Source organism: Gobio gobio, assembly GCF_949357685.1.
Source record: "Gobio gobio genome assembly, chromosome: 4".
In the NCBI taxonomy this organism is placed as follows: Eukaryota; Metazoa; Chordata; class Actinopteri; order Cypriniformes; family Gobionidae; genus Gobio; species Gobio gobio.
In genome coordinates, this window is record NC_137100.1 from 43,207,359 (window position 1) to 43,225,469 (window position 18,111).

Consider the following 18,111-nt stretch of genomic DNA (forward strand, 5'->3'; position numbering starts at 1 on the left):
AGAAATCTGAAACGATTAAAGTCCCCCTCAATAATTGTATCCCTTAAAACTTATCTTTGATCACTAAAATGATATATTTAAAAAAAATTCCTGTGAAAAAAAATATTAATGCGTTAAAATACATTGAATGTAACTCTACACCCTTGCTTTATTTAGTTGGGATGATGGAACCGAAAGTACTACAATGCTAACTTGTTTCTACATTTTGGCCTACAAAGTGATGTCATACCTGCACCACTCTATAGCTGATCGACTCGCTCAACTTTACTGTAGTAAACGCTGCACAATGGCAAGTGGAAATACTGGTTTAACACTGGCACTTTTGGGGCCCCTAGAGATTGGTTTTATTAGTAGCAACAGTACTAGTACTAATGTAATAGAAATTATAAATGTATAATATACCAGAGTAACAAATAAAACAAAATCAACTTTCATGAGAAATCAACTTTCCCTTGAGCTTTTGATATATAAAAGGTCATGGTAATATAAGAATATCCTATAAGAATACCCTAATAAGTTTTGGAGCTGAAAACTTCCTTGTTAGTCAAAAAAAAGCTTTTATTGACACCAGGCCCAGCAAACGAGAGATATCAGAATGTGTCTAGATGTGACGTCAGAGTGTAGTGAAACACCGCCTCAACAGAAGAAGAAGAACACCTGATTGTGTAGCCCCGCCCACCGACTCGTGCCTGACATGTTATAGATAAATAACATAGGCCAACGTAGAGCTAAACCGGATCGAACTTCCAAGCAATAAATATGCCGCATAAGCTTCATTCGGATTCCAATATTATGCATAGATGCATGGATGAACTTTATTTTTAATGAATATCCAGCTCACGTGGGCAAGTCATTGCGCATCTGTTCCTTCATTTAACCACGGATTCGTTTGTAAACAAGAGACTGGATTTGCAGGCAGGATGAGATTACATGAATGAATGAAGCAACACACTTGTGTGAGTAAAATAAGTTTTTATTTTATGTGATAGTATTGCATTGTTACAGATTGTTTGATATCTATTGATTTATGTTTACATGTCCAACTGAACATAACTTCGCACGCTGTCACAGGCTGGAGAATCCTTTATATGAGCTGTTGTTGGTTCATTGTGATTCGTGATCAGACTATGGGCCAGGGCTCACAAAGCCCAACGTCCCGGGGCTATGCGTTTTCCAGACATTCTACCAAAACATATCACCGGCCTATCTTAAATATTAAAATAGCATTCTTTTTTGAGGTGCATTGTTCACTCTCTTGACTTGATATTTGAAGGAAAAATAGCTTGTCCGCTTGGCACTCTGCGATGACGTAATTTTTGCCGTGCGCACCCTCGCGCTTGTGCGGACCAAGCGGCAACCTCCCGCAGTTTCTCTTGAAGCCAATACGGAAGTGACTTAAACTGCAATTCCTCTACTTATTCATTATGATGTTTTTGAATGTAGAAACCACGCAAACATCATAAGTTAACTTCAGACAACAGTATTAAAAAAATGTAAAAGCCAGTTTAGGACCCCTTTAACACGTTACATAGTAAAATATCTAGCTTCCGGTGGACCGCCTTCCAAATTCGACTTACGGGAAAAGCGTAACTGATGCAACGATGACGTCAGACGTAGCGTAAGCATTGCCAGAGGCGTTACACTTTATTCATAAGTTGAATACGCAAGGCAGTCCGCCAGAAACTAAATATTTTACTTTATAAAGTTTTAAATATGGATATTTTTCTTACAAAAACCCATCGATACGCTTCAGAAAGGTTTATCAACCCCCTGGAGCCTCCGGATTACTTTTATAATGGATGGATACACTTTTTTGGGCTTCAAATTTTGGGCTGACTGCCACAATGTATCAAAAGTGACAGTAAATACTTTCCACTGTAACAATTCTATTCAATTATATGTAACAATTCACTGTAAATTAATTTTCAAATAATTGCTGTTCTTTTAAAGATTCTATTCATCAAGAACCTTGAATGAAATGTATTATGGTTTCTACCAATGATACTAACAAGAAATGATTCTTGAAAAATAAATCATCATATTAGAATGATTTCTGAAGGATCACAAGGATCTGAAGATGGGAGAAATTCAGCCATCACAGAAATAAATGTCAAAATATATTAAAATAAAAAAAACAGTAGTTTCAAATTGAAACAATATTTCATAATATTACTGTTTTACTGCATTTTTGATCAAATAAATACAGCCTTGGTGAGCTTCAGATACATTTCAAAAACATTTTAAAAATCTTACCAACACCAAACTTTTGAACGGTAGTGTATATATTCATAAAAAAGTTATATTTTGGATTACGTATAGAGCAACCCCCTGAATTTATCAATGCATTGAACATCTCACAATTGCTCACCAAGTCTGACTCATTTAGCAGGTGTATGAGGCTTATTAAGATCTGTGGTTAGCAGTGTTGAAAAAGTAAATGTCTCTTTCAATCTCTCTCAGTTCATAAAACACTCGCCACTGCCTCCTCCTCTCTCTCTCCCTAGTTCTCCTCTATTCTTGCTTTTTATCATACATAACTAAAAGGTGTAATTAAGAGCAATCTGACACCTATAGTACAATAATTTAGGGTCACAGACCCACTTATTTGTGCAAGGCCATATAATACATGCACACACACACACACACACACACACACACACATTCACAGTTAGAGGAAGTACATTACTTGGAAGAGATAATTGCACATAATCTTCTCATGTGTAGGATGATATTATTTCCTCTGCTCGCATCTATACAGTAAAACGACATATAATCCAATCTAAGGTCACGCTAAACTCACTGTGTCATTTCCTCATGTGTCAGCTGACATCTCAAAGGCTTTTTTCCTGAGCAGATTAAATTATCTTCTAAATCTAATTAGCGTCTTTTTATAAAAGCTCAACAAAAAAAAATCACACACTCTGACTAACTCTCAAGGGAAATTGGGTGTTGTGCACTGTGGATCAGTTTGAAACCTCACAGTAAAACTGAAAATGCTGCTTGAGGTTTGAAGAAAGCAGAAAAAACACACCAAAATGACTACAGACAACATAAAGGGATGGTCTGCTGATCAACAATGAGCAATCAGTGAAATTATGAGTACTATGAGATACATTTAATCTCATTCTATCATAAACATTTCATTTCCACTAATTCAGGATCACAAAAAGTTATTTAGTGACCGATTAATGAAGCAAGACGAATGAACCAGAGAAACATTTTACTACAAGTGTACGTGCTTCGCTTACACCTTGCGAGAAAAAACATGACAAGACACAAGAACAGAGTCACACGTCAGAGATGAGGGAAATTATGCAGATTATGCTGATTGTTCAAAGTACAGGAAGCCTCTGGTGATCGGCGCTCCACAATGCATATCTGACAATATATCAGTGCATTATAAGCAAACTAACAACAGACATTTATGTTTATTGCAGATGCACCAAAGCATTTATAATATTACTGTATGTATAATACAGAGCCTCTACTATCTGCAAAAAAGTATGAACACAGTCAAACAGTAATTTTATGATATAATTTAACAATTTAAAATAACTTATAAACTGCTCAATAAAAAAATCTCAATATTATCAGTGTTAAAAACGTTAACTTTTGTAACAATATAAATGCCTTTACTGTGTCACATTTAAACATGTTTTACACACACAGACACACATATACATATATTTGTGTATTGTAGTGGGATCCGGTATTTATCCCAGTTCCTGATTAACCCTTAAGATACAATTATATTAATTGCAGATAAGCAGTCTTGTGCTGTCAGGTCAGTATTAGGTCTAAGCCTACACTAGCTCGTTATCTCATACCATTAATCTAGTGATATGAACATCTCGTCCCTTAATGAACAATACAAAATCAATAAACAGTCAATAACCCTTGTAATGAGACCATACTCACCACCCGGTGGTTTTTCTCAACGATGGTTGCTTGACCCCTTGGCCGTGTCAGATGTGATAAAAATGCTCTATCTATTCTTTATGCAATTGACTTTATAAGCTGAGGTAAAAAACTGAAAAATACTTTTTCTTTATAAAATGAAAATTTATTTATACAAAAGATAAAAGTACTGGTTAAACAATGATCCAAAAGTAATTAGCAAAATAATAAAAGGTTACAGGTTATAATACTTCAGCTTATCCAATCTCAGACAATCATGAATGAGTGGGTCAATATAAAGGTTTGAAATACCTGGTATGCAGTTTCAAGCAATAGATGTAAAAAAGTAACTTGTTCTCGTCCGAGCAATACAAGTCAGAATGATACAGCAGAGCAATGCAAATAAAAATACAGAGAGAGAGTAATTCTCAATGATGGTACATCAATCAAAAGAAATCGAAAAGGAATGCACACCGACAGAAAAAATACAGGGGTATTTATACCGAACTGTTTACATGTTAAGCAATCTGGGTTCTTTCCAAAGAGGAAGTCTATTTTGTCTGCAAAGGAAATCAAGTGTGTCGATATCTTGTCATCTTAGTTACTCTTGTACAGACGATGCTGGCTCTTGCAGATTCTTCCATACTTTATGGTTCTTCCTTCCTTTTCTCCCCGTCATCTTAGGATGTCGTTTAACATGAGTGTGGGTGTATAATTCAGGAAGTGTTTTCGTTAGTTCATTTATACTCATATTGTAGCTTTCCCTTACACCCCCTCTTGCACTCACGGAAATACTTTTACTATTAACTTTGTCAGGGTATATTACGTTCAATTCATCCAATCTAACATTAAAAACATAGACAGTAGGAAGTACATAATCCAAACAACACTCATGAAACCGATACCTAGTCTCACTCTCTTTCCAGAAGAAACCAATCACGAGAGTCCCGTACTGTGCGGACAGATTCTTAACCGTCTCCCGGTACCATGTCTTCGACACGGACATCCATCGGAATGAGTTCCTTCTCCTCGGGGCTCGATCCATTGCCATCAGCACTTGCGGAGATAACGCCAACTCGGCACCACTCTCCAATATGCTTTCGTCTACCATCCTTGGAACCCAGTGGGCTCTCGACAGACGTACAAAGCAGAGCTGTTGGATCGAGCACATAGACAAAGACAATTTGGCCGTTAACACGCGCCATCCTTGTACAAAACCCCGGAACAACCATTTTCCGCCATAGATAGGTTTGAATCTCCGCACAGCACCGTCCTTTCGAAATAGTTTCTCTGTGTCCAATCAAAAGCTCAACAGCTTCGTCTAGGTCTACAATTATCCATTTCATGTCAATAATAAAGCTCAATGCGTGATAATCGAGATGATGAGTGCTCTTTGGGTCAGTAAAATCCGCCATCGCTTTATAAAATGTAATAGATCTTATTTCAGCCATGTAATAACCCTGTTTGATTACACATTCTGTACAAAAATTCACATACATCAACATTTCTCTCTTATAAACTATTAATTTCAAAGGATAACAATATTTTTCACATTCGTGACATCTTCTCTGCATTGCCCCGCCCGGTGTCTTTTTCATTATAGGCACCTAATTTAACACACAATCATAAAACAATAAATCATTTATCCTGCCCTATCTAGGATAGTTAATTCAAAAATAAAAGAAAACAAAAATAAATCAACTTATCGTCCTATTAATCATAATAAAAGAAGCAGGGAGAGAAAAATAAATCAACTTATAATGTTGCCGTTAATCATAGTTCATTCAATGACAGAAAACCTAATACCTCCAAACCAAATCAATGTTAGATGATGGTAGATTATGTTAAAGAAAGAAAAATCAACAAAAACAAAAAGAAATCATTTATCAATCATAAAGAGTGAAATCCTCTTTGTTGTCTGCTTTTATTTGGCCAGAATAAAAACAGAGAACATTTTAACATACTATTAAAAATTTACTATCAATTACTCGTAAATCTGTTTTAGTCTATAACTCAAAAAAAAATGAATAATTTGAGCAATAGATCATAAATTTTCAAAAAAATTGTTTTGAAAGAAAAAATCAAAATACAGAATATTCGTCTTCTTCATCTCTCGTCATCAATGATAACAAACTAATACAATTCAAGTTCCAAAAAATGTCATATCTTCCTATTTACCAAACTATTTGGAAAAATCTATGGAGAACTAAAAATAATGAAGACATTATAAAAATAATCCTTCTAATTTTATAATAAAAATAAAATGAAAACAACTCATCATGGTCATAAAAATAAAAAATGATAAACAAAATCATCTTGGTCAAAAAACATAATGAAATGAAAACAAAATATCCCCGACCCTTTCAAAAAGAGGGCAATGACTCATTTTTTTTTTTTTTTTTTTCTTCATGAGTCATTCTCCTCCTGTGTTCAACTGTGTTTCAACAACACCAAAATTTACAATTATCTAAAAATTTGAATAATCGGCTGTAATCATTAATGCCCACAAGAATTGAGAGCATGAATAATTTTGGCTCTTCAGTGTGCCGAGAACTGGCAGCCATTATAATTACTAAAAAATACAAAACTGCCAGTTTTATCACAAGTGGTCTAAGCATATTATTTCTCTGATAGCTTAATGCGATCAGAAAAATGTATGTTAGGATAGCAATCACTATTCCAACATATTTCAGCCAAAAAACGTCAAGATAACATCTAGCGAAATTGTATACAAAAATTGCGCCTGCAAAAATCATTACCGCAAAAATGCCTCTTTGACCAAAAAGTTTTACATATCTAGCGCTTCTCAACAGCTGTGATACTAAAATCAGAACTAAAGAAAAATCATCCAAAATGTTAAAAAGACCTAGGCTCAAACACATTATCAAAAATTGTTGGCGGTGATTATAGAACAGCCCAGAAATCCAATACATAATTAACCAAAAGGTTATAATAAACATACTCACTATATCGCGGTTCGCTTGTTCTTGGCTGGGCCAGGACGAGCTTGTGTTTGAGCAATTTAGATAGGCCATTATCTTTTTTTTTTTTTTTTTCGTAATGACCGCTGTTGTAATTCAGTTATGTTCAGTCACCTTCCAGTGTCAGTCTGTGTCAAGTTCACTAGTCAACATGCCATGCTTATAAGGCCTCGAGGGGCCTTTTAAAATTGCGTAACTCTCAGTCTTCAAACTTTTCCATCCTCAATGTCAGAGTCGAACTCGCTTGCAGAGAGAAGCGCTTTCCGGTCCTTTAAGGAACCGTTCAGTTTCGACAGTCGATTGCAAACCAATCCTAATTTGGAAAATTTAATTATCATAACTGTCGATACTGTCACTATAAAGATGACAGCCAGGCAGATTACCACTATTTGTATGTAAAACCATGATTCTACGAATAAATCCCAAATGGAGACAGCAAGCTCCTTAACATTATCCAAAGCCCACAGAATCGCTTTAGTTTGTACTTTCCAATAAACCGTAAATAGATTCCCTGTATTGGGCCTTATTAATTGAGATGAGAAGTCTGCAGAAAACATAAAATGCGGGCCCATTGAAAGGCCTTCCAGGTAATCGTCGACTAAATCAAAAATACCCCCCAGCTCAAGTTGACTTTTCACCATCGATGAAAATGCACATTTTTTCATTATTTGATTTTTTGCTATCAACATTAAAGGAGCCCCTGGCGTAATTTGACTTATATCTTCCCATCGTTCCTCACTTCCAATCTTGTCTTGGCCCAATTTCATCAAGTCTTTAAATGTACAATATAAGTGTTCCCCTTTATACATCCATGTTATATTAGGGCTGAACATGTCACCTGGGGTTTTAACAGTCCATTCATCGAACATCTTTTTGTCGCAAGCCTGTTCTATACCCGGAAACCACAAATATTTCTCCTCTTCATCTCTTTTAAATTGAAACTTGCCAACTCCAAAATTCCATGAGCTTGATCTAATTTTATTCACGTCCTTTAAATAGTCATCAGACCGTAGACTATGCCTAGAAAAAGGACTCGATCTTTTTATATTAAAATTAGATGATGCCATCAATACTTTATAATCCTTACCATTGCTACCCCGATGTTCGCTAGGTTTCAACATTGGTAAATAGTATTTATTACTCCAATAGCCATGGGTCAACACTAATTTGTTCAGTCCTATATTTGATTTATTATTCCTATAAGATATAGAAATTGGGAATACATTCTTATTTTTGCTCTCTTGGAACGTTCTCCAAGTGACTGTTTGGCTAGATATCTCATCCAATCCCATTGCTACAGGGAACACATCCCAAACACGGTACTGGAAGTTGGATAGTCCAATCCATCTTAATGTACCTTTATTCATTCCATCACTATGATTACTCCAAATACCTTGATTTGTATGAGTCCACCGAAGTGGGCCTTCAATTGCCAAACAATAAAGCACTATAGCGGATCTATATTGTTGATCAGATATATTAGTTAGAATATAACTCACTATCCCTGATGCATTCGCTAGTTCTAACGATATTCCTGCTCGTGGCGCATAATCCAAAGTCAATGGGTGTAGTCTACTACCCCCTACTCCGTTTTTCCACAAGGTGTCGTTAATCGTCCATGTGTCTCTTTTTGACTCGGCCTTAACCATTTCATTGTTTGCGTCTTGATAACTCATCCAAGAATGCCACAGCTTGATGACCTCAATGCCATACTCTTTAAATTTATCGTTATCCCATTTGGATTCACTATCCAAATAGCAAATCCAGGCACTAGTCGTACCATATTCCGTTTTACAATGTATATCTAAGTTGTACCATAACTGGTTTTCAGGTTTATTACTCAAAAACCTATTTTTAGTCAAATATGGGCAATCTTTTCTGTTTTCACACAATGCAAGCGGCACAACCTTTTTCTCACATGTCACCCAGTCTAACTCTGCATAGGCTGGTTTGGGTCTATTTTTAAACACCCCCAAAATTAATACATGTGGCTTCAGTCCTATCGGCCAATAACTTTTCTGTACTGGGTTGCTCAAATCTGCATTATTCCACGTGTTCTTAGTTATTGTAATTTTACTAGCAGATCTAATTTTTCGTTTTTTGTTTGCTCCAATTACACTGTCATTTTTTATTTCCATAGTTATGGGTCTTTCTATGCCACTTTTCCCCATCCAGGTTTCCTGCACTGTAGTACTGACCTGTTTAGTTAAACAATCCCATTTGTCTTTTTGCGATACTTCCACAAGAGGACTATTCCATATTTTGTACACATGCGACCTGAACGTAAGGTTAGTTATATCTGAAAAATTATAAACCAAACCCTTCAATTTTACATGTGTCTGGTTATGGGCTTTTAAACTACTCCATTGTAACTTTGTTTTATTCTTTATTACTTTATTTCCATAAAGAACTGGCCCTTTGGTTGCACTGATTCGTTTTGTACCCTTACAATTCCAAAAAGATTTATCTATTTTAGCAATAAATCCCTTGAACATTTCCCTTATCATTCTTGGCCCATATATTTCGCCTTTTAAAGTTACATTTTGTTTATAACAAATTTTACTAACTATTCTTTCAATTGCAGAACACGAGGCTACTCCTATTTTACTTTCTTTATTTTCTACAGATATGCCCAAGCAAACTATGAAAAAACTTATTAACAACGATATTAGTGACGCAACCAGGAACAGACTTAAGGTTCTCCTTTTTCCTCTCAGCGTCCTCTGCTTTCGTCTCGTTTCCGTTCCTTTACGCCTCATGTTGCTGCAAAACAGGAAAAGAGACACAGAGAGACATGTCAACCTAAACTTTCCCTAACTGCTTTCTGAACCAATTGGTTACTTTGCTCAGCGAGTTAGGTTTAGGGATTACTGATCGTTCCACATGAACCCCCTCTATTGATCTTCCAACCCCCATGTAATCTGAGGTAGTTGTTAGTGAGACTTTCACTTCCCACTCTATACTGTGCTGTCCAGGTTCTATCTTGACCTTTACTATTTCTGACCCTGTAAACGTCCTCTGACGACGTGCTTGGATAGTAAGGTTCGTTTCCCAGACATAAAAACTATACTCTCTCGGCATATAAATAGGGAAGTCTTCCTGGAAAGACATTTCTTTAATTACATCAATCATCAAATCGTATAACAATTTTTCCTTGTACTCTCCCTTTTCTTTATAGTTCACAAGACCATCCCCGTCATGCAATGATTCTTTCACCACTTGCTTCCATAGATTCAGGTCAGTGTCTCTAGACAAGGTTTTGTCCAGAACCTCCCCTTTTCGGAACGGGTCGGAATCTAACGGTATTTGTTGTCCACAAATAAACAGCCTGTCCCATAAAAATGCCTTTTCTTTGTCAGAGATTAAGGCTAATGGGTTCACTTCCCATTTTTCCATAATTTTACCATGTTGGAAACATCCTAAACTGGTACTACTTTTCCTAGTTTGCCATACTCCTTTCTGGCTGGTCACAACCATCCAGCGTTTTTTCAGAAGAATGACACACTTGTCACACCTTTTAAGTTGTCCTTGTTCAACCAGAACACACTTACACTCTTGGCCTCGTAGATTAAATTTTAACTTACAATCTACACAGTTTTTACAACCACAATTCCCAGTGGTTAGTTCGTACTGCCAAACGATCCAATTCTGCGTTTTTATTCTACATGCCCCACAGATTGAAATGTCTCCGATTGCACATGGGCCAACGGTTCGTTCACTACAGAACCATTTTGGCACAGTTTCCACCTGCGCTTTAAGCCAGGTGTGGCTTTCCCTCATTTCTCGAGGTCCTGCCCAGAGGAGTTTGCAAACTTCCTGTTTGCCACAGATCACACAGTCAGTTGGTCTCCGTCGGATAGAGATAGTGCCCTCTCGACTTTCTCTATGCCACGTTTTCACCAAAAAGGATTCACTAGAATCTTTAACAACTACTACAGCACCCTCAGCCGGACATTCAAAATCCTGCTGAAAGGTCACTCGCTGTTTGTTCATTATAGTTGTCTTAGTCTTTGCTCCCCACAAGATTTCTAACTGACCAAATTCCGTTTGCCTCAAGTTTAACGGTGGTATTCGAAGTTAATTCTACTACCTTATCTTCAGTTCCTGTTTTACTTCTAAAACGTCCCTGTTTTTGTTTTAATAAGATATAAACTTTTTGGCCTACCTTAAACGGATTTTTGCTTGTGTCAGTCGGTTCAGTAATTTGATTTGTCTTTGAAACCCTATAATTCAGAAAATGGAGGCATTCTGGAATTAGTAGGTCCCAGTCTCCTAGACTCTGATTTTTAATAAACCAATTTTTACATCTTTTCACACAATTCTCAGCTATTCCATTTGAACTTGGCTGATATTTAACTGCTTTAATTAAGGTGATACCTTGTTCTTTACAAAAGTTTTCAACCTCTAGCCCTGTCAAATTATGTGCATTATCACCACGAATACGTTCTGGCGCACCTCTGTATTTTATCCAGTCCTTTAAGCTATTTACAACCACTGTGCTCGTAGCCTGTGGACATGGGTATATTTGTGTGAAATTTGAGCAATTGTCCACTATTACTAAGAAATAAACATTATTTCTCTTCGTTTTAGGTCTCAAGGGACCCGCGTAGTCGAGGCTTATTTCGACATTCTCTTTTTCAGTTTTTGATTTTTCCAAAATCATGATATACACTGGTCATTACCTTCCTACAATCAGGACAGTTAAGCTTGATTTTGTGATAGCTGGTTTTCAGGTTCTGCACATACAAACCCATTTGTTGGCAGTATTTCGCAATATACGCTCTGGAAGGATGCTTCAGTTTATCGTGCAGTTCTTGCAATAGGGTCCCCTCGCTTGCTTTCGTAACTGCTCTCACTCGAATGTATTCATCGACCTTTCCTCTTGCAGCTTCCGTTTTTTGAACACTGTGGCTTGTCTTATTCAATACTCTTGGTTTAGCAATCTCATAGTTGTCTTTAATATTCATCCATAATTCTCTTTGTGCTAAAGGTTTCCCTTTTGCATTATGGAATTCATTCTGTTGCCCTATGTCCAAATTTTGAACTATACCCATATATACATATTCACTGTCCGTTACTAGTATACAATCTTTATGATTGTTATCTTTCATATGTGAAATTGCTCTGTCCACTGCAGTTACTTCAGCTTCCTGAGCACTTTTACTATCCTCCACTTTTACTATCTACCTTTCTCTCTATGGATAATTTTTCCATTTAGCTTGACTAAGAAACCCCACCATTCTTGGCCTTTTTCTGAACTACCATCAGTAAAGTAACACATTTGTTTCGGGTTTATCATAGTCTGTTTTTCCTTTTTAGGCGTTTTTTTCATTTCTAAATTCAATCTGTTTATCAAAGATTAATTTCTTCCATTTCGCCCATGTAAAGGTTTGAATCATCTTCTGTTCATTCACAAGATTTTTGGCTTCTCTTACCAATAAATCTATACCTTCGCCTTTAGCTACTACTATTATCAGTTTCTCTGCAGCTAAGGATTTAATTGTCAGTAAATTTCTAGCTAGCGTTGCTAATATGTCAACTGATGACATATTTTCATGCTTTCTTTGATTTGCCGGTTTTTCATGCGAAATGAACATCACTGGTGATTTTGGGCTACCTTCATTATACAAGATAACTTCCATTTCCTCATTCGTGTTATTTACTTTAACTACCAGGTTCTTATCAGGATCTCTTCGGATAATCCTCCCTGAGTTTAAAGCCATTTCTATTAGGTCACATTTGATTTTTTCTAGGTTTTCATCCCATTTAAAGCTATCCCCGGCTGTGGCTTTATACAATGTTTTCGCTTTCGCACTATATCCTGGAATTAAATCTCGTATGAAATTTAATCTCCCTAGCCAGTTTTTGCAACTGTTTCAAGTTTTTTATTTCTGTATTTTTTAACTCTTTAAGTTTTTCTTGGGTTGATTGTGCAATTCCCCTTTCATTTCCTGAAATTTCAAACCCTAGAAAATTGACCTTCTCCTTCCCCAACTCTAGTTTTTTCAGATTTAACAGGAAGCCAGCTTCTGCTAATCTGCCAATGGTGTCCGTTAGGACTTCCATATGATCTTTTACGGTTTCCGTGGCAATTAATACATCATCAATGTACACTGTGACAGGTAAACCTTCCAAAATTTCCGATATTATTGCCTGGAATACCTTAGGAGGGTTGCAGAACCCTTACAAACGGTTAAATATCATCTGTTTCCCTTCAAAGGTGAAGGCCGTACGTGGTCGGCTTTCTTTAGCCAATGGGACTGACCAGAACCCATTAGCTAAGTCTATTTTAGACAGGATTTTACCACCTTGCAGGCCATTTGTTGCGTCTCTCGCATTAATTAAATACCTGGTGTCAGGTACTGTTACTTTATTTAATGCTTTGAAATTTAAACGATAGGTCCCATCCGGTTTTTCCATGCTTTGAATTGGGCTGTTGGTGGGACAATTTTCCTGTATACTTATAACCTTTTTATGAAGCAATTCCCCTATAGTTTGTTTTATTTCTGCATATGCAGCTTTATTTAGCGGCTATTGCCTCTGTGGTGTTGGGATTCCTCCCACTATAGTATACTCATATTTATCTGATAACTTCCCACAATCGTTTTTACTTTTTGCGCAGTTATTTTTATATTTTTCGAGTAATTTTCTTAACTCGTCTTTTGGTAGTAGAGTCTCGTTTACAACTCTATTTATCTCTTGCCCCAGGTCGACTGTTTTAAGCCACTTAACTTCCCTGATCTCCTCAGGAACCTTCTCTGTCATTTCTTTAACGAAAATAACATCTTTCAAACACATTAAATTTGAGCTGCCTAATATGCAATGCAAACCTTCCCAAAGATATCTATCTCTAGTGACAGGCCCCATTTCCTTACTAAATCCATACACTCTATATTTGCTTTTTCACTAGGCCTGAGCTTATGTCGGTCATTTGATAGGAATTTATCTTTTCGAAAGTTAGATTTTTGTTTGTCTCTCGCTCTCTCCGCTGGTCTGTTCCTTTCTGGTCCTGAACTGTCTTTCATTCTTTGTCTTCTATTTGTTTCTCGGTCATATCTTGCTGCAAATTTAGACAATTCTGACCAGTCAGTTTCCGCCCCCCAACTTGCAATTTCTCTGCAACCTGGTAGGTCTACAACCATCTTTTTTTTTTTTTTTTTTTTTTTTTTTTTTTTTTTAATCTGGCTAGCATTTTTGTTTCAGTCCAGCCTTCTCCAGCCTTTTCAGATAAATATGGCCACAATCCTGTGGTTTTTACTATCTCTACTTCTTTCCTAAATTCGGCTTCCTCATTTATTCCAATTACTTTTGAATTATGATCTTTTAATGTTTCCAATCTTAGAGACAACCCGGTATGATACTTAATCATTTGTTCAATCAGTCTTTTTGTGACATTTAACGTTTCCCCCAATTCAGCTACCATCCTAGCTTTGGCCATGTTCTTTTCGCCTTCGCCCTGTAATCTCATATTCTGCAGTAGCTGAATTGAAGTGACGCTGTCAGTTTTTGCCTGTCTTTTCGGCCCACGCCTCAGTTTAGGCCTTACTTCCTCATCTGATTCTGAGTTTACTCTTCCCTTTTCCTGCCTAGAGATGGCTGCCATTAGTGACAAATCTATTTGAGGCTTAGGAGGAAGTAACTGTTTCTTGCTGCTGGTCTCCTCTCTGTCATAAGTTGAGTACTCAGATTCAGACAGAGATTCTGAGGATTCTTCTTCATCCTCTATTTTCCTTTCATATTTTTCTATTCTGTAGTATCTTTCACTACTCTCCCTGATAAGCTTTCTAGTTTTATCAGGTTTTAATTGTTTTCTGGGAGCTTTGCCCTTACGGGGCGGTAGCTCCTGATGTGTGTATTCTCTCAACTTCCAAATTTCGTTGTTAGTCGGTTCTTGTCTGTCGTTTCTGTTATCATCTAACAGCATGTAACACAACGATTTCTGCATACAATCTAATTGTTCTGCTAACATATCTATTTTAGCCTTTGAACCTGTTCGATTCGATTGAACAGAATCGATTTAAGTATTATTCAGTATGATAATCAGATACTTAATACTTTTTTGGCCTGGTCCCTTTATATTTGTTAGGTCCGAATATCCTGCTTTAAGAACAAGACCGTGGTAGGTTAAGAACGTTCTTCCTCCCAAACTGTCATGTTCTCTTTAATGAGAGCTACTTAGCCCCTCACGAGATTGGCTTCTAGATTTTTTTGTAAATAATTTTCTTTCTACGAGGTATTTCCTCATCCTCACTATATTCTGAACCAGAACTTTTATCAGATCTACCTTCTACCCGTATTCTGTAATTATCTTTTACTTTTTCTTTCCGTGGATGTTTAATACGGTCTAAACTCATTTTTTCCAAATTCCCATGATCCTCCCCCCGTTATCAGAGGCCTGAATCTTTTAAGGAAAGCACTATTTTTAGGAATCGCCCCTGCCTCCATTAGCATTATTCTACTTCCTTCTTTTAAATGGTCCGCATCTCAACCCGTCGCTCCCTCCCTGTCAGATTCTGATGGGGTAGGCGAGTTTGCTAAGACCAATGCTTCCGTATTGGGAACACCGTTTTTAATCACTCGTATGTTAATTCCTTTAACAATTGGAACTGTGGTTTCACTGTCTTCAATATCTATTATAATTTGTTTTCTTTTACTCGATTCCCCAACCTTTTTGACTAGTTTTCGTAAACTTTCTACATTAGCGGTGTATAAAGTGTTTCTAGTGGTTAACATTTCCTCACTTCCTTCATATCCCGCATTTTTTAGTCGTTTAGTTAATTCATCTTGGGAGAGCAAATTGATATTAGTTATATTATCCATAGCTGTGTATCTGTTTCCTCTCTTTTGGTAATTATCCTTTTACATTTGAGGTCCTAGTATTGGGTACTCTCTTGGTCCCACAGCGCTGTCCTCCAGATTTTATTACCAGTTTTAACAACAGAAATATCTTTTCTCAGGCGTCCCTGAAATATATTACTGAAGTTAAAAAATGCGGAAGTTACTTTCCTAGTAGCTTCCTCTCTGTGCTTTGAGACTCTGATGGAGCATTTGAATAAAAACGCTTTATTGATTTAAATTATTATTGTTCACTCGGATTCTTTTTAGGTTTGTCAATATTAAATTATATTAATATTAAACAATCCCGGACGATAGCCCCCATGTAGTGGGATCCGGTATTTATCCCAGTTCCTGATTAACCCTTAAGATACAATTATATTAATTGCAGATAAGCAGTCTTGTGCTGTCAGGTCAGTATTAGGTCTAAGCCTACACTAGCTCGTTATCTCATACCATTAATCTAGTGATATGAACATCTCGTCCCTTAATGAACAATACAAAATCAATAAACAGTCAATAACCCTTGTAATGAGACCATACTCACCACCCGGTGGTTTTTCTCAACGATGGTTGCTTGACCCCTTGGCCGTGTCAGATGTGATAAAAATGCTCTATCTATTCTTTATGCAATTGACTTTATAAGCTGAGGTAAAAAACTGAAAAATACTTTTTCTTTATAAAATGAAAATTTATTTATACAAAAGATAAAAGTACTGGTTAAACAATGATCCAAAAGTAATTAGCAAAATAATAAAAGGTTACAGGTTATAATACTTCAGCTTATCCAATCTCAGACAATCATGAATGAGTGGGTCAATATAAAGGTTTGAAATACCTGGTATGCAGTTTCAAGCAATAGATGTAAAAAAGTAACTTGTTCTCGTCCGAGCAATACAAGTCAGAATGATACAGCAGAGCAATGCAAATAAAAATACAGAGAGAGAGTAATTCTCAATGATGGTACATCAATCAAAAGAAATCGAAAAGGAATGCACACCGACAGAAAAAATACAGGGGTATTTATACCGAACTGTTTACATGTTAAGCAATCTGGGTTCTTTCCAAAGAGGAAGTCTATTTTGTCTGCAAAGGAAATCAAGTGTGTCGATATCTTGTCATCTTAGTTACTCTTGTACAGACGATGCTGGCTCTTGCAGATTCTTCCATACTTTATGGTTCTTCCTTCCTTTTCTCCCCGTCATCTTAGGATGTCGTTTAACATGAGTGTGGGTGTATAATTCAGGAAGTGTTTTCGTTAGTTCATTTATACTCATATTGTAGCTTTCCCTTACAGTATTTATGTTTATTTTTTTATATACTTATTCGCCTCAGTTAAATTTGAAAATTACTGTAATAATAGTAGTGTCAGTAGTGTTGTGTGTACATTTCTGTGTGTGGCATTCACAGCCTATGCACAGCGCTCAATTACTCTATATTTAGTTGGCTTCCAAGAAAAAAATGGTCATCATGCCAACTAACCCTCAGGGCCCAAAGCCACAATGCATGCTGGGATGGGGAAGCCCACAATGCACAGCCATATGTCTACAAATGCATAAACATGCAACGATGTATGCATTTGTACTCTCACAAGATAAACACATATGAAGGAATGCAAGCATTCACTGTATGTAGTGCCAAAATATGTTCAAAGTGTGCATAATCACACACACAAACAAACTCTGGACATGACTTACTCACCACATGGCATGGTTTACTGACATAGAAACACGGTGAGACACATATTCAGACTTTCGTACATGCATGATCAAGTTCAGATATCCTGTGCAGTCTCGCATACGCAAATTTTTCATTTGTGGTGAGCTATTCTGTCATGAATGAAAATAAAACAAAGATTGTTCCGCTACCTAAAAACTTGCTTTACAGTTAATTACAAAAGGTCTGATGTACAAAATATATGTATGAAGTTTGGTGTCGATATATAAGGTGTTGATTGTAGCAGCAAAATCCCTATCCAACTGCAAAAGCACTACAATTAAACTTCAACTTCCGGTTTGTTATGAAGTTAATATGTAAAAGAAAAAAAACAGAAGTTTTGCACAGGAAATATATTCCTAAACCGCTCAAGGTTGGCCTGAAGTTGAAGACTAGCTGTAGTCGCATATAAACCTGCATTAATCAAAGAGGTTTACACAGGTTTTAAGAAGCATTTGAACAAACTCTACGGTTGCATGTTCAAGACTTCATCACACCCCAACCTAACACTCCACCCACATGCTTAAACTTTCATCACGTATACATCCACAAACAGACACAAACACACAAGTGATGCCACACACAAGAAATAAAAGTGAGGCCACACATACCAGTTCCTATACAGACCATACTAAACAGCAGAGATATTTATTCTACCTAATGCACATAAGAGAACTGAAAA

General features: G+C 36.6%; 1 protein-coding gene across 1 annotated transcript in view; it reads right to left on the bottom strand.

Moving 5' to 3' along the window:
• ubash3ba (ubiquitin associated and SH3 domain containing Ba) overlaps window positions 1-18,111 on the bottom strand; it is a 52,260-nt gene that overhangs the window by 12,777 nt on the left and 21,372 nt on the right. The window lies entirely within an intron of this gene.